This window comes from Ictalurus punctatus, unplaced genomic scaffold (genome assembly GCF_001660625.3).
Source record: "Ictalurus punctatus breed USDA103 unplaced genomic scaffold, Coco_2.0 Super-Scaffold_100046, whole genome shotgun sequence".
NCBI lineage: Eukaryota > Metazoa > Chordata > Actinopteri > Siluriformes > Ictaluridae > Ictalurus > Ictalurus punctatus.
In genome coordinates this window covers 2,023,993-2,045,632 of record NW_026521087.1, presented here as the reverse complement: position 1 = coordinate 2,045,632, position 21,640 = coordinate 2,023,993, and the positions used below count along the sequence as shown (strand labels likewise).

The window sequence follows — 21,640 nt, the reverse complement described above, 5'->3', positions numbered from 1 at the left end:
GAGCTACAAAACCTGAAATTTGTTCATTTTTAGACAGAAAAATTCTGCAGTGTAGCTCTTCTAGTGGGCTTTCCCACTGGATGTTTAGTCCAAAACAGAGCAGTTTGCATGGAAAGTTGGTAATGTGACCGTCGTAATGTGGACTGGGAAGTGCACTGCGGTACCGAACCCGAGACTACCTGTAGAAGGTGGTCGAGTTCGGTTACACTGGAACTGTGAATGTGAATTGTCCCATGAATGTGAATGTAACTTGTATCCGGGTCTGCACTTTTTCAGGAAGTAGAGTAACCTGTGCTGAAGGCCTGTTGTGGTGATGACGTGTCATGACATGTTTTGGCCCAAATCTGCAGTGACTTTGAAAAAGTGGAAGCTCCTCTGAATATTGTGGAGTTTCTTGATTTTGTGTTAATTTCTATGATCACAAAAAGGTGAAATTCTAGACTGACACATGGAAGATATGGAATGATAACAGAAGAATGTGACGTTGGGTTGTACCGTGTATTTTTTTCATGTAGCTTAATTGTTTAGTATAAATGAAGGCAAGTGTGTGTTCTGTTCATCTCTGCAGTCGTGTGTTCCCTGATAGTCAATGATTGCTGGAGCTCTGGAAATAGCAGGTGAGATTGCAGGCCGGAGTCGCGTCGCTGTCTAGGGAACCAAAGTCAACCTCCCCTACTCCTGAGACCACAGTGTGACTGAGAGCCTAGACTACATGGTAAGAACCTGCTTAAGACATGAATAGCATTTTTAGCCTCAAGGTAGACCCATGCACACACAGTATGGCCACAAACACAAAGTAGAACGGTCGAAATCTGAGATTTCTCCTCTGCGTCTCCAGGCTACTTGGAACATGAACATGTTGCAGACACAGGATCTTATGAAGTCAGCGCAGGCAGCCCTGGAAAAGAAGAGTCCGAAAGACGTGCCCTTCTCCAAGCTTTAAAGGAGAAGATCCAGGGCTGTTGAAGCTGCGGTGGAACTGAGACATCATCATCCACAGATCTTTAGTTCTTCTTGCTAAGTCTCAGTTTCTTTTTAGTCTTTTTATTTTTAGACTGGTCAAAAGACTGATTAGTGGAAGTGAAATGATGGATGAACTTTTAATTACTTGCTTTATTATTTGCAGGTGCCTTGTACAGTAAGACAGGGTAACTAATACTCAAAAGCTTGTTTTGTGTGTTAACATGTACAGTAGATGGACATATTTTTTCTGGTCCTGTGTGACTGCAGAATGTAGTGCAGTTAACACAGTAAATTTCCTTGGATGCTCACTTTTAACTCGAGGAGGTCACAGTTTGCCCAGACATCTTTTATTTAAATCCGTCAATCTGTCACCCACACGTCATTCTGGGGGACGAAGAGGAGGAAGCTGGACAGATACATTTATTTATTATTGCTGTTTCCTCAGTCCAGTGCAGAAAGAAGAAAAACTACACAACTGATTTAAAATAAAAATATAGAAAACAATCTAATGTAAGGTTCTGATCCGGTTTGCTTTCAGCAGGAAGGCTGTCCTCTTTCCTGTTGCTCTTTCCCTTCTATTAGTCCATTTGTCCAGTCTGAATCGGTTTGATTGTTTGATTCGTTTCGAGACGATTCAGAGTCAAGTAATTTTCTAGTGAGAGTCGCACACTTCCAAACGAACTAGACTGAGATGAGTATTTGATTCTCACTAGAAAGTGATTAGACTCTGAATCAACTCAAAATGAATCAGTCAAACTGATTCAGACTTGATAAAAGGACTATGAGATGTGATTAAGATATATATTCCAATGTTTTGCTTTACAATTCCACTGTGTGTGTGTGCGCGCCTGTGTGTGTTTTTCAGGAGAACGAGAAACTCTGACACGAGTACATCCTGACCATTGGTACTGTGCACACATCAACATACACACACATCTCCATGCTAGACATCTCAGGAGCTTTCACACACAGTGCTAGGAATATCCCGGGACAGAGAAACGCACCTCCTAAGTGAGCGAGTTTAGCGTCAACCGGTGAAATTTGCTGTAGCGCGAACGCTTCGCCTCTGTGAGCTTCACTCTCTGTCAGGTTCACTGTAATTAGACATAAAATGTACATAATTATTTTGCATACATTTAGGATTTAATGTTTTTTTTTTTTTTTTACTCTTCAAGGAACAGAAATGATCTTTCGAGGCAGCTTCTTCATCACTACCTGCTCCGTTTGACTCAAAAATGTAACGACCGGTTTCAAAAAGTCACGATGTCTTCAGTTCATGTGATTTTACTGTTGAATTTAAACAGGAAATGTGAAATATTTTTGTTCCTTTATGTTTCCTCTACTGTCTTTTTGCTGTGATCTTGAACACAGTTGTATTTTTTTTTTAAAAGAATACATAAATGATCATTCTATTTCTCTCACTTTCCTTGTCCTAATTGTCCTGTAGTTGTGTTGTGCTTCCCTTTATAAATGCATCATTGATAGCTTTAAGTAAGGTGAAAGAATAGGATGCAGTTTCCATAATGCAAATATTAAGAAATCATGAAGAACTAATGATACACGGATTTATAACAGACACGTATATGATGGAATGGAACTCCCATAATGCACCGGGGCAAACAAAACGAAAACATTAAAAAAAACCATGTCATTTCTAATTAGTTATTGCAGTAAATGATGTTATATTCATTACAGGTCTTTTGCCTGTACAACTGTTCAGAAGAGTTTGATTGAAAAGTGTTTCGATAATCCTTACCATAAATAGTATAACTATTTTTTTATTGTTTTATTTATTATACAAACCTCCCCCTCAATGATGCAAGCCCAGCCCTAGAGATAATTCCAAGACAGCTTCCATATTGAGTGAATGGTGGAAAATTTGTCTACATCTAGAAGTGATTGTGAAACTATAGTAGTAATCTGGCTCAGTGTTACGTTACGGTACCTTGTCAGGAAGCAAGCACAGGTGGTGCTGAAACAAGAAGGCGAGGAGAAGAAGGTCAGGTTTTAGGGCGAACAGTCAACACTGGGCAAGGCAGGTAATCATGGTCGAGAAACGAGTACAAAGGCTTGGTGAGCGCCAGAGATGAGAATTCTGAGCGTTTACTTCACGAGCTAGTACTGCGCGAACTTCCTCTTAAATGCTGTGTTAGTGAGTGAGTGCAGGTGTCCGCAATCAGAATTCCGGAAAATGTGTGCGTGTCTGGGAAGTGTAGTCCTCGTCGGCCATGTTTGTAGTTCGCGCTGCACTCTGGGAACTGTAGTCGCGAGTTCGCCGTGAAGTGACACTCAGGGAATGGTGGCTTGAGCCCATCTCCTTTCTCCACCAGATGTTTTCATTTATTTCTTTATTTGTTGGTTGACTGTTTTGTTTTTGCTATGCAGTACAAAAAGACCAAAGTGGTACTTAAAAAAAAGAAAAAGAAAGAAAAAGTCAATTACATTTATAACAACAACTACAACAACAAAAAGTCAAATGGAGATGTACATTGTGAAGTTTTCAGTTTCTTGTAAGTTTCTTTTTCTTGTTCAGTTAGTTTTCTTTCTGCACAGTTAGAGGGTATTTTTGTTTATTATTTTGGCCTGGTCGACTTCTGAAGTGATAACCACTATAGATATATAAAAGGTGAATAAAACAAAGCAAACACACTCTTGGTCTCGCCAACCCTTTTCTTTTTTTATTGTATGTTGCGGCCTTACCTAGACTGTAACAGAATTGGGGGCTCATCCTGTGCTTTCCCTCCTGTCATCCCGTTTCTCTTTCGGCGGTTTTTTTTGTGTGTGTGTGTGTGTGTGTGTGTGTGTGTGTGTGTGTGTGTGTGTGTGTGCAGGTTATAAGATATGGCTACAAAATTTAACCTGTATCAGTTTACCTTTTGTCCACGTTAGAGCAGTTTGAGCGACGCTGTAAGGATGGTCTGTTGCTCCTTGCGGACTTTTACAGCGTATCGGCTGCACGGAGCGCCACTAAGCGAGACATCAAAAAGCTGCTGTATGAGGAGCTTGTAAAACAGCGAGTCATGCTTGAGCCTACCGAGGCGGGTGTTGCATCACCGGTCAGTGGTTCCGAGGATTTGGCTGCAGCGGAGGCTGGGACCAAGCCCGAGGAACCGACGCGCATAGATCCCGCGGTAGTAGACTCTCCATTAGAGGAACCCATGCTCGCGCTGCAACTGAACAAACTTGACCTTGTCATCAGCCGTATCAAGCTCAGATACAGTTCCACACACTGGAGCTGGAAACCAAGAAGGAGATAAAGCTGAAGGTGCTGGAGTTAGAGTTGGCGCTGTGAAATAGGCCAGCTCCCGGTTCACCTGCATCTCCTGCACCTGCGCTTCCTCTGCCTGTTCATCAGTCATCGCCTGTGCTAGAGCTTGCGCCTCGTGGCACCTCGTCTGAGAGTCCTGCTGGTTTTGATGTTAGTAAACACATTGCTTTAGTTCCTGTGTTTAGGGGAAGTGAGGTGGACACCTATTTCCCTGTGTTTGAGCGCACTGCTGCCACTCTGCAGTGGCCTAGAAATATTTGATCTTTATTGCTACAGTGCAAGTTTGAGGGAAAAGCTCAAGAAGTATGTTCTGCTCTAACGTTGGAACAAAGCTTGGAGTATGAGACAGTTGAATCAGATGTGTTACGGGCATATGAACTTGTCCCTGAAGCTTACCAGCAGAAATTTCGAAAGCATGCCAAAACCACCAGCCAAACATATGTTGAGTTCGCGCGTGAAAAGTCTGCGTTCTTTGATAAGTGGTGCGCCGCAGATAAGGTCGTTACTTTAGATCAGTTAAAAGAATTGATCCTGCTGGAAGAATTTAAGACCTGTATTTCTGACAAACTTGTGGTTTATTTGAATGAGCAAAAAGTCTCTTCACTCGCTGATGCTGCCGTTTTGGCTGATGAGTTTGTGCTCACGCACAAAACTGTATTCTCCCCTCCGCTTGGTGATGTATCTGATCGCAGCTACAGCTCCAACGCTCCTGTGAGCGCATCTAGAAGTGCTAGTGAGTCCCGTGAATGTTTTTACTGTCGCGAATCTGGTCACCTCATTGCTGCTGATCCCGTTTTAATATGCAAAAATCCACGGAAAGCACAAACAGTGTGGTTTTAGTGCAGGTACAACGACAACACTGACAGTTTGCATTCACTTTCCTCAGTTGATGCTGCATTTGAACATTTGAACCCCATCAAGCTGACAAATGCATTTGGTACATCACCAAAATTGCGTAGAACGACAACCTTTTCGATTACAAAAGCTACATCACTGCAGTCACATGGAATAGGGTCCATCACATCATCCACAACTGTAATGATTCCAACAGTCATGCACTTGATTGACTCTTCTTCAGAATCTGTGCGCTGTATTAAAAACAACAACAAACTTTAAAATGTGCTTTCACACATACATCCTCACAAGCTCAACGACTTAAGAACAGCATGAGTGAACCGATCTTAACTTTACTAGTTATCACACAATGCATTAATATTAGAAGGTGGTAAAAAATACAGTACAACGTCCTGAAATTTATCATCTGTCATGAAAATAAAACAAGGTAAAATCCATCAAAATATCTGGAAATATCAATACATGGACTTCTGTTATCAGAATATCTTCCAACATCCCTTCTTACTTTCCTCACAGACACTTACCTCACAGATCTTTAAGAACTGACATGGATTCTCCAGCATGGACAGCGGCAGCCCCAACTGTACTGCAACCCTCTTCCGTTTATTTGATGCCTCAAAAGTACAAATGTTTTATATTCAAATTATGCAGGAAAAGAGAAATAGCAAGAAAGGAAATGACCACAGTATTTACAAAACAAGTACACTTGAAATAAACCTACTCACATTTTAATCCAGGCTCTCCAGTATGGCACTCCTTTCTGCGATGTCTGCATGGCGCCTCGAGCGGTACAAATACAGCAGCTTTGAGACGTGTGTTTGTCAAGACCCTCATAAAAGAACTTGCTCAGGTCCATCGACACAAGTCTGGTGAATTCTGCGCTGACATTCAGTCAATACAGAACATCAAACAAACATAACACAGAAACATGTTAAACAACACTGCAAAAAAAGGCATTTGAATTTTCACAGTGCGGGTCAAAGGTCATGAGGTTCCATTCCAAAGTACTACAGCACTGCTGCCAAGTCCATAAAGTTACATTTTACTTTAGGTAAAAGAACAAAAAATGCAAGTTTAATATTTGTTTCATATTGGGTATGACAAAAAAGACAAAGTTACTTCTGTGCCTGAAATAATTCTATGAAGAAAAGAAAAAAAGTCATTCAAAAATGTAATAAACAGTGTACACAAGCAAGATCAGGACAAAGTAATAGATTCTCACCAAATCTGTTGATATATTTCATGGCCAGTGGTTCATATACATATTGATATTGTAAGCAAAGCTAATGAGGGAGTGTAGCAATGTGGCTCGTTTTACAACAACTACGCCACCCCGAGGAAACGGGGAAAATAACCCAAATATAGACACACAAATACGTTCCACTTAGAACAGGCAAGAGGCATGGGTTTCCATACAAAAATACATTTTATTTTGAAGTTAAAAAAAACTGGCCAAGAATTAAGCAGCCTCAGAGTGGCAACATGGCTCCGAGGGGGGGGGGGGGGGGGGGGGGGGGGGGGGGGGCTATACCAAAACGACTGCACTCACTCAGCCTGCCTTAACGCATGCGAGATCAAGGGCCTGGCTGTGGATCAGGTGGTAGAGCGGGTTGTCCACTAATCATAGGGTTGGGTTGATTCCCGGCCCACATGACTCCACATGCCGAAGTGTCCTTGGGCAAGACTCTGAACTCCAAGTTGCTCCTGATGGCAAGTTAGCGCCTTGCATGACAGCTCTGCTACCATTGGTGTGTGAGTGTGTGTGTGTGTGAATGGGTGATTGAGACACAGTGTAAAGCGCTTTGGATAAAAGGGCTATATAAGTGCAGATCATTTAATACTCACGACGGCACATACGAAAATCATATGATAGCTTCTTTATTATGATAAACGATTCTTTAATAGTTGTGACAGCAGCAGCTGGCGCTCCGACCGGGGCTACATTAAACTGCCATGCTACACAGATGAGAGCCCTGACGGCACACCGCATCAGAAAATTACAAGTTTATATATATATATATATATATATATATATATATATATATATATATATATATATATATAATTACAAGTTTATATATATATATATATATATGTATATATATAAATATATATATATTGTAATTATATATATATATATATATATATATATATATATATATATAATTACAAGTTTATATATATATATATATATATATATATATATATATATATATATATAACATTTAAAGACTTGCATACTTAAACAAACTGCTTAAAATCTAAGTGCAAGCATAGTCACAAATATTAACACAACCATTCAGGAGTAAAGTAACTCGGAGCAATGATGAGTTATCTTTTCCTTTGTTGTTTTATTAACTTTAACGATATTATATGCGATGCATTGTAGTATACGACTGTTTTCATCCACTTAAGACAGGACTTGGCCTGTAAATTTGTTTACTTGACCACTCACCTGTGTTAACGCAAGCACACATCACAGAGCACGCGCCCACACAGAAAGCATGCGGGTGCCGAGTCAGACAGTTTAGTGATGGGAAGTTCGGATCATTTTAATGACTCGGATCTTTAAATCTCGTTCAGCAAAATGAACTAATCTTTTTTTTTGAGTCACTTCGTTCATTTCAGCAGAATAAAATTAAAATGTTACATGTTAAATTCCCCAACACATCTAGGATTTATGCAAACGTTGATCACATTTGGAATAAAAAATAAACTATAGGCTAATGCAACCAAGGCCGAATTATGAGAAACATAAATTATTATTTAATTACATAGCACTAGGCTACGCAGTCTGTTAGTTCACCTCACCTCCCGATCCGAGTCATTCTTCTTTTGTCACGTCACATTGATTAGTTCACGTCTCAAGTCTTCAGGTTCGAGGCATTCATTCATCATGTGACTGCCCCATATTCTGAAGGCAGTGGTGCTGTGAAGTGAACCAAAGACTCCAGAGGTGAACTAATCAGTTCTGTTTCCGGTACAGAACCTGTGGGGATGTTGCTGCGCATACGCGTCCAAAAATGAACGAATCACTCTCTGAGACAACTCGTTGATCCCGAATCATATTAAAGATTCGCTCAAAATGAACGATTCGTTCATGAACGACACCTCACTACACAGTGCGCGAGCACTTAATTAAGTTCTCTCTCACGGTTTTTGCTCTTGTAACAGCACACACTTCCTGCTCTGTATTCTCGCATTCACATTAAAAAAGAAATAAAATAAAATAGATAAATTAACACTGAATGCGGTGCACACACACATATTTACATATTGTGATATGTATCAATATCTTGGAGGATAGCTTATCATGTCGCCTGTGAATATCTTCCTCAGGCTAACCTCCCCGCTGATTTTTGCAACTCATGGAGAGAAATTGTTGATATATTAAACATGTATTAAGTGACTAGAATAAATAATACGTAGCTAGTTTTGTTTCATTACTTTTATAGACATTTAGCTTTAGTTCGCTGACTAGCAACAATATAATAAGATTAGCCAAACTATGTGTGGATTAGCTGCGGTTTAATTTGATGTAGAAACGACGTAAACAATACTTGTATTGTTTACTATTATAAACAATATACTATTATATAGTACATGTTGTTTTTACAAGTGATGAAATCAATATGAACAAATATTTACTTATCAAATTTGACAATGGTGGAAGATTTCAATCTTGCCCTATAACATCTATCGTCTTCTGTCTGCTTCGCACTTCACGTTAGATCTCGTGATGAATGTTCAGAATGTAACATCATTGTTGTATTGATTCAACATATGCTTTTCAGTTGAGGTGACAGAAACTTGTTAATTCAACTCACAAACTAGTGACAGTGAAAACGTAACATGTTAAGTTGACTGAAAATCTAAAAAAAAACCTATTTGTTGTGTCAACCTAAATATTTACTTGGGGACAACTTAAACTCAAAATTATTTATTTTTTTTACAGTGTATGGTTTATCTTCGTTCTGAGGTGGTGTCTGGCTTCGTTAAGTTTGCAGTTCGACCTCAATTGCCAGTTAAGGGAGTTTTGTTTATTTGCGTTAACGATTTAGCTGGTGGAAAGGTTTTCCATTGACCTGTTTTAACAGACGCTCCCGTGTTGCATGAGAGTGATGAGCTTTTGCGTGAGTTTCCCTCTGTCTTCAGTTCCTGTGTAGTGACACGTGCCCAAGCTCACAAAATGAAAGGTGCTGTCGATATTTCAGACGCTTTTATGTGTAGTGATGATCCCTTGTTTGAAAATCAAGATTTGTGTTCTAGTCCTGGGGTTCTTCCCGAATCTAAAACTTCTTCAGTATCTTAAGAAGAGTGTGGTAAATGGGGTGTTGGGCGAGAACAGCTTGTGGCTGCCCAGAAAACAAATGTTTCGCTTTCTCACTGTATGGCTGCTGCTGTAGATGGGGCACAGTTACCTCAATGTTGTACTGTGTATTTCTTTGATGGGGATGTATTGATGCTTAAGTGGACTCCCTCGAACTCTGAGCATGATTCGAGGTCAGTTTTTCAATTTGTGCTTCCAAAACCATACCGAACCCAGGTGTTGAGTATTTCCCATGACCATTATCACGCTGGTCACCTTGGTGTGAGGAAGACATATGACCGTGTTTAAAGGCATTTTTTTTGGCCTGCTATGTGGTCAGAGGTTGCCAGGTATTGCCGCTCCTGTCATGTGTGTAAGATTGCAGGGAAGCCAAATCAGGTCGTTCCCCCTGCTCCACTTCAACCTGTACCTGTTATGGGAGAACCTTTTGAAAGAATTTTAATAGATTGTGTGGGTGCGCTTCCTCGAACCAAGTCTGGTCATTCATACCTACTAACTTTGACGTGTGCTGCTACTAGGTGCCTTGAAGCTATACCCCTGCGTAGCATAAAGTCCCATGTCTTGTCAAGTTTTGTACCACTTTTGGTTTGCCAAAATACATCCAGTCAGACCAGGGTTCAAATTTTATGTCTTCCCTGTTCAGGAAGGTTATGACACAACCGAACGTGCGTCATCAGGTTTCTAGTGCTTATCACCCAGAGTCCCAGGGTGCATTTGAACGCTTCCACCAGACATTGAAGTCTATGCTTCAGACCTACTGTTTAGGTCAGGGAAAAGATTTGGATGAAGGGATTCCTCGTTATTGTTTACTATCCGTGATAAGAGTCACTAGGTTTCAGTCCTGCCAAGTTAGTCTTTGGGCACTCTGTTCGTGGACCTTTAAAGGTTTTACAGGAAGAGCTTGTCTCCAAGTCCGGTGAAACCCCCAACAAGGAATGTCCTAGATTATGTTAGTTCCTTTCGTGAGCACCTACATATTGTTTTTGAGTTAGCCAAAAGTTCTCTGGCATCCTCTCAGGCCTGTATGAAGGTTCGTTTTGATAAAAAGGCTGTGGTGCATACATTCCAAGCGGGTGACAAGGTTTTGGTTTTACTGCCATTACCCGGCTCTGCTCTCCATGCTAGGTTCCCAGGTCCTTATGTTATTGAGTCTAAGTTGAGTGATACAGACTATGTTGTGAAAACCCCTGACTGGAAACGAAAGTCTCGTGTGTGCCATGTGAATATGCTCAAGCCTTATATCTCTCGTGCTACCACGGATGTTGGCTCTTCACTTCCTGTAGTCATGTCAGTAGCTGCTGCCTCTATGAGCGTGCCACCATCTGAGTATTCTCCTGAGGTGGATGGTCTCAGTTTAGGTAGGGCTTGTTTAACCTGTGATCAGTTACCAAACTCTGAATGACTGGCAAATATCCAGTCTAAACTTGCGCACTTGTCAGAGCCAGCCCAGGGTGATTTAATAAGTCTTTTTAAGAAATGTCCATCACTTTTTTCTGATACCCCTTCTCATACCACTGTCCTCAGACATGACATTGATGTGGGTAATAATACTCCAGTTAAACAAAATGCTTACAGGGTTAATCCCACTAAACGTGCCATTATGACAGAAGAAACAGACTACTTGCTCGCCCTGCCTACTAGTTCCAAAGCCTGACAAAAGCTATAGGTTCTGCACAGATTATAGAAAAGTCAATGTTTTAACTAAAGTGGACTCATTTCCCCTCCCAAGAATAAAAGATTGTGTTGACCGAATCGGAAATGCAAACTTTGTCACAAAACTGGACCTTCTAAAGGGTTACTGGCAGGTTCCACTCACACCACGTGCATCTGAGATTTCTGCATTCACAACACCAGACAGGTTCCTCTAATATACGGTTATGGCTTTTGGTCTAAAAAATGCTCCAGCTACATTTCAGCGGCTAATGGCACAGGTATTGGGAGATGTAGAGAACTGTGAAGCCTCCCTCGATGATGTGGTCGTTTTTACAGACATCTGGGATAGTCAGGTATTTGTGTGTTAGCCCATGTGTTTGCTCGTCTAAGTTATCACTGTATGGGTTTAGCTGCTACAGTGCAGTGCAGAGTACATTATCTGTCCTTATGCTCTGTTCATATCATTTTCATGTAACTTATATATATTCACAAACTCATATAGATATTTACACACCTTGTTTTCCTGCTCAGCATGAGAGGATGTTACTGTTTCAGTTTCAACTCATTTATTGGTTTAAAATAAAGCAGCATCTTCTACTTGGCAGTATTTTCCTGCACACCCTGTCTGATTGGCCTCGCCTCTGTTCACTGAAGATATAAAATTACAAGCTGTCTTCTTTTATTCATTTGTCATAGGAATTTGGCATATGTGTTCAGTTACGTAGTGACAAATCGCTCCACGTGCAGAATTATTCAGGGCTAAAGAAAAGATCTTTGGGGCTACAACCCTGCATGCCCAGCCCAGTTTATGCCCCTGTGCTTGAGTTTGTTTTTGGATGAGAGTAGAGGCTTTTTCCTTGAAACCCTTCCAAACAACTTGTGGTGATGTAGGTGACTTCATATTGTAGTTTTGGAGACTTTCTGACCCCAAGACACAACTAACTTCTGCAATTCTCCAGCTGTGATCCTTGGAGATTTTTTGTCCACTCGAACCGTCCTCTTCAGTGCGTTGAGACGATATAGACACGTGTCCAATTCCAGGTTGATTCATAACATTTCCAGTTGACTGGAACTTCTTAATTATTGTCCTGATGGTGGAAATGGGCATTTTCAATGATATTATATCAAGCGGAGAACAATGCAAGTAGTGCTACTATACAAGATCTTTGATGTCTAGAAAAGCAAAGTGTGCAGAGTGTAAGAGCCAGAGTATGTATTTTTAATTTAATTTTTTTATTAAGGATAATGTGGGGTTGGCATTTTATGGGTTGGTTAGGTGTTCACGGAGGAGGTGGGTCTTTAGCTGTTTTTTGAAGATAGTGACAGATTCTGCGGTCCGGATTGAGGTTGGAAGTTCAGTCCACCACTAAGGGACAGTTAGTGTGAAGCTTCTGGAAAGGGACCTTGAGCCACGCTGAGTAGGCACTACTGTCGGTCATTAATCGATCACAGATTGCGTGAGGGAACGTAAGCCTCAAAGACAAGTGTTGAGGTAGGGGGTGCTGTTCCAGACAAGGTCTTGTACGTGAGCATCAAAGCCTTAAATTTGATGCGGGCGACTACAAGAAGCCAGTGGAGGGAGATGAAGAGGGGTGTGACATGGGTTCTTTTGGGCTGGTTGAAGACGAGGCATGCTGCTGAATGATTATGAATCATCTGAAGGGGTTTGATGGAGCTGCTGGGAGGCCCGAGAGTAGTGCATTGCAGTAGTCCAGTTTTGATATGACAAGAGCCTGGGCTAGTAGCTGTGTAGCCTGTTCGGTGAGATAGGGTCTGATTCTCTTGATGTTGTAGAGAATGAACCTACAGGACCATGCAGTTGTTGATGTGTGGTCTGTAAAGGTCAAGCCGTCATCAAAAATCAACCCAAGGTTCCTGGCTGCCCTGGGTCGTTGTTATTAATGACTAAGGGAATGTGGCCTATGTGTTACCTCATATTTATACTATGGAAAATATCTATGAAGTGCAAACAATCTGTGTAACTGACATTTGGATATGTTAATGAAGTGAATTCAATATGTAACCAACATTTAGAATTATTACTTGAGCATTATCGTATAATCAATATTGGTTAAAAAACATCATCTATATGTATAATCAACGGTTAGAAGCATAATCTAAATCCATAGAACAATGTTTGATCAGGTTCTATTCTGAGTGGATTTGAGTTGAATGAACTCTGTGTTTCAGTGTACAACAATTGTTGTTCTGTATTAGCTGTCTCCTGTCTCCAAAGCAATAAAACTGGCAGTAGATATTCGCATGCGTGAGTAAATAACTTTGAGACAGATACAAATTAGGGAGTTAGGAGAGGGCCTCGGGAAAGGAGGTAGATATCAGCGGGGACAACCGTTAGAGACAGACAGATGCTCATTGAGGCCTAAGAATGGAGTCAAGGTCAAGACACACAAGCCTGTGTGAAACGTTTTTTTTTTGTAAAAGAAACCTTGTCCTCATGAAACCTTTTCAAGAAAAACAGCTAACTGCGCATGTTCCACAAATTTAAGATAACGCATAGACATGAATATTTAATTGTGGCAAAAGAAGATTGGTCTATTTCAACGAGGACAGGCAAAACCCCACCTACAAAGACTATGCTTTGGAGATAGGTATATAAAGATATGTTTGTGTATGCATAATCCGGACACTCTGCAGACTGTCACACTTTATTGATTTTCAATAAAGTTTATTTCCTTTTTGACATCTACTAAACTCTCTGTCTCTGAAGTTTTTGACCTAGGCTAAAAGGTTGATTTTATTCATGACAATACCTTCTTTTTTCACAGCCTTCTTTGCTAATATTTACCAAGGGTGCCAATATTAGTGGAGGGTGCTGTAAATATATTTGAATAGGTCATGTAATTAAGTACAGTATCGAGGTACTTCTTTGAGGTAGGCCTACTAGTTTAGAGTATTTCCATTCCAAGAACATTTCAGACAGTATAACATCTGAAAATTAGCTCCACCTTTACAATCTGCAATTTTAAAAGGATTTTTTAAAATGAATACATCCACAATTAAAATTCAGTAATTTAATTACTGAATTGTGCATAACGCATATTTATACTTTTGGTACTAAGCATGTTTTGTTGCTTATACTTTTTTATTTTTACTTAAGTTCAAATTTAAATGCATGACTTGTAACAGTATTAATTCAATGTTGTACTCTTGTAGTTAAAATATCAGACTACTTTTTGCACTACTGATATACATACAATCGAATTTAGGTTTTACTTAGGTTTTAAGTTAACTGCATTAATAAACGTCAACCTTCCTTTATTTCAAACACTCTAAGCCTGTGAGTCAGAGTTGAGAATTGGAGAATATTGTGATGCACTGTTAGCTGCCTTCACTGAGGCCTTAATTGGTAGCCACGCCCTCCCCCTCCCCTACACCTGCAACTGCGCTGCACGTGCATCTTGACCTAAAATGGATGACTTGAGCAGTGGCCTGGAGATGTTCAGGAGAAGCTCGGAGTGGCTGAGATTTCATCATAATCGATGCGAAAGCTGATTTTCAAAAACCTTTACAGTGCAGGTAAGATTTTATGATCCTCACTTGCAGGTATTTTTATGGTAAACATGTAGCTTTTTATTTTTTCAGGGTGGGGGTTGTTTTAGTGATCGTGGTATGCATATGGACAGAAGCTATCGGTATGTCGGAGACTCATGGAACTTTCGAGATGAACTAGAGTAAAGTTTAAGAACAAATTGACCGAGTATAATCAAGACAAGTCAGTGGACGGATTTGTTTCTTTACAGCGGCTTCTCTGAAAAAATGAACAAGTGACCAAATTATATAAATTATATCCATACATATTCTGTATAAATCACAATATGTGGTATATCTTTATATTTAAGGTCTTAATTGTCATGTAAAAAGATGAATGAGGTACTAAAACATTACTGTATTGCCTTATTGTTGCCTGTGATTGGAATTATTTTGTTTAAACTGATATAATGATGTAGTAATTTTTTCAATCTTCTCTTTGGTGTCCAGGAAACGATGGAAGAAAGTTCAACAGAGGTATGTGCCTTTACAAAAAATCTTTTGAGCAGTTGTTAGTAACTGTAATAAAATTTTAAGGTGGAATTTTGCAAATGAAACAACATAATGTGGTGATAGAAATTAATCCCAGATCTGGAATCATTATAAGTTAAGGATAAGATAATAACTGATTGTAAGATCCAGTGTGATTGTTTGTAGGAAGTACTTAAACTGATGTAATGCTGCTAGATTAGATCCTCATGTCTGTTAGGACAGCTACATGTATGTAGGCTACAGTGGAGAAGTTCTATTTTACAAGTGGTGGAGATAAAAGTTATCAGCATGGTAGATGGTTGCAACTGTACAGTTTCATGGCGTCCCTGCACATTAATAGAGTTGTAGATTAGGTTCAGTCTCCATGATGAATTAATACTTAATACTCCAAATAGAAGACTAATTGTATTTTGGGCACAGTCCAAACATAAGACCTCAGGCATCTGGGCCATTCTATAGGGTCTGTGCTTTAGCACATTAAATTTGACATTAAATAATGGAGATTATATTAAAGGTTCTATATGTAAGAATGTGAAGCAATTTAAATGTATTAAATACTTTTGAAAGATGTCACCAGGGTTCTGTTTGTATTCTTTATTCATCTCAGTTTATTTTATTGAGATTTTACATTGATTTCCTGTGAGTTATTGAGTTTATATAGTTACTTTGCTTATTAGTTTTATTTTATGCTAATCATATTCTGAGTCTGTTTTTAAAAATAAGAATAAAAACATTTTAGTGATGAAAAGAACCATACTGAGTATCAAAAATGAACCTGATGAGGAGTGATTTTTTTTTTTTTTAATGTGTATGAGAGAGAGAAAATATTATATTATACTTACAGTATCTCACAAAAGTGAGTACACCCCTCACATCTTTGTAAATATTTGATTATATCTTTTCGTGTGACAGCACTGAAGAAATGACACTTTGCTACAATGTAAAGTAGTGAGTGTACAGCTTGTGTAACACAAAATATTAACACTTTGGGCCCAATTTGAACATTTTCACTTAGGGGTGTACTCACTTTTGTTGCCAGCGGTTTAGACATTAATGGCTGTGTGAGTTATTTTGAGGGGACAGCAAATTTACACTGTTACACAAGCTGTACACTTACTACATTGTAGCAAAGTGTCATTTCTTCAGTGTTGTCACATGAAAAGATATAATCAAATATTTACAAAAATGTGAGGGGTGTACTCACTTTTGTGAGATACTGTATATGTGCAGTTCGCTTGGCTAATAGCTACACACAGAGAAACAAGGGTTTTCTGAACGTTAGAAACAGAAGCTTTAAACTCTTTTAACGTTGACCTTTATTTTTTCGTGCTGGAACTCAGAGCCTGAAGAACAAAACATGCATTTTAATCTCATAATTGTAGTTTTAGACTTTACAATTTAACAAGTTTGAAGCTGCTTAAGCAACTGAAATATTTCTGCACAGGAAATTAAAATGTCATGTCCTTTCACTTAATAAAAGTGGTCAGCTAAGCCCGGTAACTGTTGTGTTAATTTTGTAATGTACTGTTATAATATACATTTACAATTGACTTTGGTTAGTATCAGTAAGTCAGATAGTCCATCGTCAAAATAATGGTGGTGAAGTGTCTATTTAAAGTTAGACTTTAACTCATGATGATTGAACTTGCAGCTGGATGATATTCATGAGGAACCAGAGAGTGATTCCTTGGAATCTGAAGTATCCAGCTGCGCAGTACTAGACCCAGATTACAATCCGGAACACAGAACGTCATCATCCAGTGATGTGGAAGATTTGAGCCCAAACAAAGGTTCATTGCTTAAGAAACAGTCCAGTAAAGAATATCTTGAAGGTCCAGACACAAATTTGAGTAATGATGATCAGTAAAGAGGGAAGTGCACCATTTATTAAAAAAAACAACAACTTAGAACTTATCTGAAAAGGCACAAACAACTCGAGATAAACAAAACAAATAAAGGCAAATCAACTGTGACCCTAAAAAAAAGGGAAGGGGAAGACCATAAATGAGCACTGGACAAAAGACATTATTGCCTCTACTGTGGCAAATCACAGTTAAAGATCTCGAGGCATTTGGGGAGAAAGCATATAGAGGTCAAAGATGTGGCATATGCCTTCAGCTTTCCATTAAGATCAAAAGAAAGAAAGGTTCTTCTGGAACAGCTACGCAATAAAGGAGACTTTAAACACAATTCCAAAGTTCTGGAAAAAAGTAGAGGACATGGTGACCTGGAAGCAGCCGTCTGATAAAGCTTCTCTTAAGGACTATTTGCCTTGCCCATATTGTTTTAGAATATTCAGGAAAAATGAGCTGTGGAGACATCAGTCCTCGTGCAAAACTAAGAAGTCATGTGTGACTGATGAAAAAATAAAAACTAGATGAGGGAGAGTACAAAGTTGTGCTGCATGCCTGCTTCCTATAGCAGCTTCCTCAGACGGACGTCAGAGCATCATCAACATGAGACAAGATGATGTGTCCTTTCACGTCAGGAGTGATTCTTTGATTTGCAAATACAGAGAATCACTTTACGCAAAACACGTTCGTGTGAAGTCTAAGCACCAGTACGTTGCATAAAGAATGAGGGAGTACTTTCCCAAATGAAAAGCTTACAGCACCTAGTATTCCCATTCAGTCTCCCAACCAAGTTCTAACCAGGCCCAACTTTGCTTTCGAGGTCAGATGAGAGGGTTGGGGTGTTTTTTTTTTTTTTTTTTTTTTTTTTTTTTTTTTTTTTTTTTAAATTATTATTAAAAGTATTCAAAAATTCCATTAAAAACATTACAACATAAATATTTTTCACATTAAAATACATCAGTATATACTTATATTTTTTTAACAATAAATCCTGTTTTTTTTTGTTTTTAAACTTTTTATCCTATCCTAACATCACCTTATTCCATTCTATGTCTTTCTCATGTTGTTCCCCTCTCAGATGTTCAATTATTCTCTTAAATTTGCATTAAAATCTTTCAATTCTTTGCAGTGTAAAAACACTTCATCATTACATACTTTACATGTTGCACTTTGCTCCATTCCTATTTTGTTCAGTAGGACATCTGTAAATATCACTTTGTCTGATAAAATACTCTAATTTAGGTTCTCTAATTTTGTTTCTATGATCATCCCTTTCATATTGTTCCATATACTTTCTTCTTTAAGGTCATTGAATTTCTGTTGCCAGTACTCATTAACAATAGTTGTTTTTGTTTTTTTTAACTCTAAAAAGGCTATAAAACATTTTCACTGTACATTCTTTAAAAGCACCCAGTTTTTCTCCCACCTTCACATAGACCTCTCTTCCTGTTTTTTTTTTTTTGTTTGTTTGTTTGTTTGTTTTTATTTCTTGTCTGCTAAAATCCTCTTTCTCCTCCATTGCATCTACTATACACTGTACAGGTAAAAACCCTTCTTTAAATTCATATAAAACATCCCTAACCCTTGTGATTCCCACCTCCCACCATTTCTTAAAAAAATCTATTTTCCTTGATTTAAAATGCTGTTATTTAAGAATAAAGGCTGATTTAAAATGTTCTCTCTGCCTCGGGGTTTAAAATGTACATTGGTAAAAATTTCCCCCAGGCGCTCATCATTTCCTTATAAAAATCTGGTAACCCTTCCATCATCCAGTTCTGTTTTCATTCATAAAATATTATTTCCCCAATTTAAAATTCCCAAATTTACTTATAAAATATTCCATTGGGGTTTTTTTTCCCCATGCTGCTTTATTTTCATCCATAAACGTTTTTCTTTTTAATTATTTTCAATCTCAAACTGTTTTTCCTTTGCTCGGCATCTATTAAACCCAATCCCTCCCCTTTCCACTGCACCTATTAAATTGTTGTATATGATTCTTGGTGGCTTCCTGTCCCATAAAAAAATCTCAAACGTTTTTTCAGCTTTCTTTCTGCCCACAACGGCATAGATGACACATATAAGGTATACCATAACTTTGACACCATCAACACATTCAGGATTAAAATCCTCCCTTTTAAATTAAGAGTCCTCAGTTTCCAAAGATTCAGTCTTCTTTCAATACCTCCTAATGTCTTCCCTCATGGTTTCCCTCGCTTTCTTTTCATCCTTCCCAATTAAAACACCTAAGATCTTTATTTCTTTTGTTTCTTTGAAAGTAAAATGATTTGTTAAATCTGTCACACCTCCAAATCTCATATACACTGTTTTTTCTTCATTTACCTTACATCCTGAGCCCTTACAAAACATCTGTACAATTTCCATGATTTTTTTTAACACTCTCCATTTCTTTTACTATCACTGTGGTATCATCTGCATATTGAAATATTTTGTCCTTTTCTTTACTTCCTATTTTTTTATTCTTTTTTTTTTATTTTTTCTTCTTGCTTTATGGCTGAAACTAGTGAATATAAAAGAGCTGATAGTGGGCATCCTTGTCTTATGGATCTTTTTATTTTAAAACACTGTTAAAAACCCATTACATTTTACTCTCCTTATCGTGCTTTTTCTTTGTCCGGCCTTTTCCCATATCTACTTGTGGTCGGCTCTCCTAATCTTTTGTCTCCAGGTTGTTCTGTTCTAGATCGTTGTTGGGTCTATATTGTCTCTAGTGAGGTCTTTTATTTATAACATCCATCCATCTTAGGTGAGGTCTTCCACGGCTTCTCTTTCCTGTACCAAGCTCCAGCACTTTTCTGGTCATGTGGTATTGTGGTTTTCTTAGTGGTTGCACCTCCGTACACGTCGGCCACTATATTGAGACATTCGGGCACTTTTTGTGATCGTAGAGCTTGCCATACTAGTGGTCTCGGAACACGGTCAAAAGCTTTTTCTAAATCTATAAACACCATGTGTAGATCTTTCTTGTTGTCTCTGCTTTTCCCTAAGGATTTGAATCGAATGTATAGTATCGGTTGTTGATTTTTCTGCAACAAATCTGCACTGGTTTTCAGTGACCTTAGTTAGATGCATCAATCTTCTATTTATTACCGGTTCCCAGATTTTAAAGGTGTGTGATATCAGTTTTATAGCCCTGTAGTTCCCACAGAGTCTTATGTCACCTTTTGTTTTTGTACAAAGGCACTAGATAGCTTTTTCTCCATGCAGTTGGAATGCCATCATCAGGAAATTTGTTGAACAAGGGTTGTCAGGAAATAAGCTCCTGGTTCTGCTAACCTCTTCCACAATTCTGATGGTATGTCATCAGGCCCAGTGGCCTTGTTATTGGCCATTTTACAGACTGCTAACTCTCGTTATTGCGCCTCCTGTATAAAATTCTAATCCATTCAGTAAAGTTCTCTCCGAAACCAAAACTCTTTAAAATTCCAAAAAATAATCATGTTCCACCCCGTCAAAGGCTTTTTGAAGTCTAAACTAATTACATAGCCTTCTCTGTTTTCGATTTTCATGTACCTGATCATATCTTTTATGCTTATTGTTGTCTGCTATATGTTTTCTTTTTACACTGTACACTAGATTTGTTTTAATTATACATTACTATATGCATTACTACTTTTAATCTGTTGGCTAAAATTTTTGCCAAAATCTTTAAATCGGTGTTGAGCATTGTAATCGGTCTGTAGTTATTAAGGTCTACCCTTTTCTCCTTTTCTTTTATAGATCAACTTCATCAATCCCATTCTTTGATTCATCTCTCCTTTCTTAAAAACCTCATCATATACTTCTTTTAAGGTGCTAGTTGTAAAATCCTTAAAAACGATATAAAACTCACTCCCCAAACCATCTATACCTGGACTTTTCTTTCTATTTAATTCACTTAAAGCTTTTTGATCTTTTCCTCTCTTATGTCTTGATCACATCCTTTTTTTATCTTCCTCTCCTACTTTTGTTTTTATTTGCTTCAATAGTGATACTTTTTCTTCTTCTTTTACTCCATCTCTAATGAATAGCTCTTCATAATATGCTTTTATTTCTTTCAAAATTTCCTCTTTTTTCTACTACTACATTTTCCCCTTTTGTTTCAGCTTTCTCCTTTCTAGCGCTAAAAAAATTGTGCACTTTTCTTCCTCCACTATATACTTTGCTTTGCTTCGCAACCTCACACTAATATTTCTTCAGTTTCTTTCAGTTTTTCATCTATTACTTTTACTTTTAATTTTTGTATATCTTTTTCTTTCTCATTTAATTATTTTCCCCATCGTTCCCTTGTTTCTCTTTCCTTATTCTTTTTGCTTTTCTGTATTTGTCTGCAATATTTTATGGTAAATTTTTTCACTGCATACTTCACATTTTCCCACCATAATCTTTTATCTTCCACATACATTCCATTTTCTTTTTCAATGATATCTTTTATCTTTTCAACATATTCTTCATTCTTTAAAACCGCTGTGTTTAAGACCCATACCCCTGGCCCTCTTTTCACTGTACTCCAGTCTATTTGCATAAAAAGTGGCTTATGATCACTTAGAAGGTTTCATAGAAGGGATGAGGTATGAAGAAACAAGCCTATGTTCCTTGTACATAAAACAAAGTCTATTCTTGTTTTGCACATAGAATTCTAGACTATTTGTCACTTTGAGTATGTTTTTTTCTTTTCAT

At 38.3% G+C, this 21,640-nt stretch overlaps 2 long non-coding RNA genes across 7 annotated transcripts in view; both read left to right on the top strand.

Moving 5' to 3' along the window:
- Nucleotides 1-2,385, top strand: part of LOC108261703 (uncharacterized) — an 11,572-nt gene extending 9,187 nt beyond the window's left edge. For 5 of the 6 annotated variants that reach the window (XR_008394326.1, XR_008394324.1, XR_008394328.1 and 2 more), the window contains 2 exons: nt 1-715; nt 839-2,385. The exon at nt 1-715 is cut by the window's left edge and continues 622 nt beyond it. This is a non-coding gene — a long non-coding RNA (uncharacterized LOC108261703). The remainder of the gene's footprint in view (nt 716-838) is intronic. The other variant, XR_008394325.1, reaches the window with a different exon arrangement.
- A 12,127-nt stretch (nt 2,386-14,512) lies between these two features.
- LOC128630083 (uncharacterized) lies at nt 14,513-17,080 on the top strand. Its single transcript, XR_008394322.1, has 3 exons — nt 14,513-14,606; nt 15,069-15,095; nt 16,762-17,080. It is a non-coding gene; the product is annotated as an uncharacterized LOC128630083 (long non-coding RNA).
- Nucleotides 17,081-21,640: the final 4,560 nt, after the last annotated feature.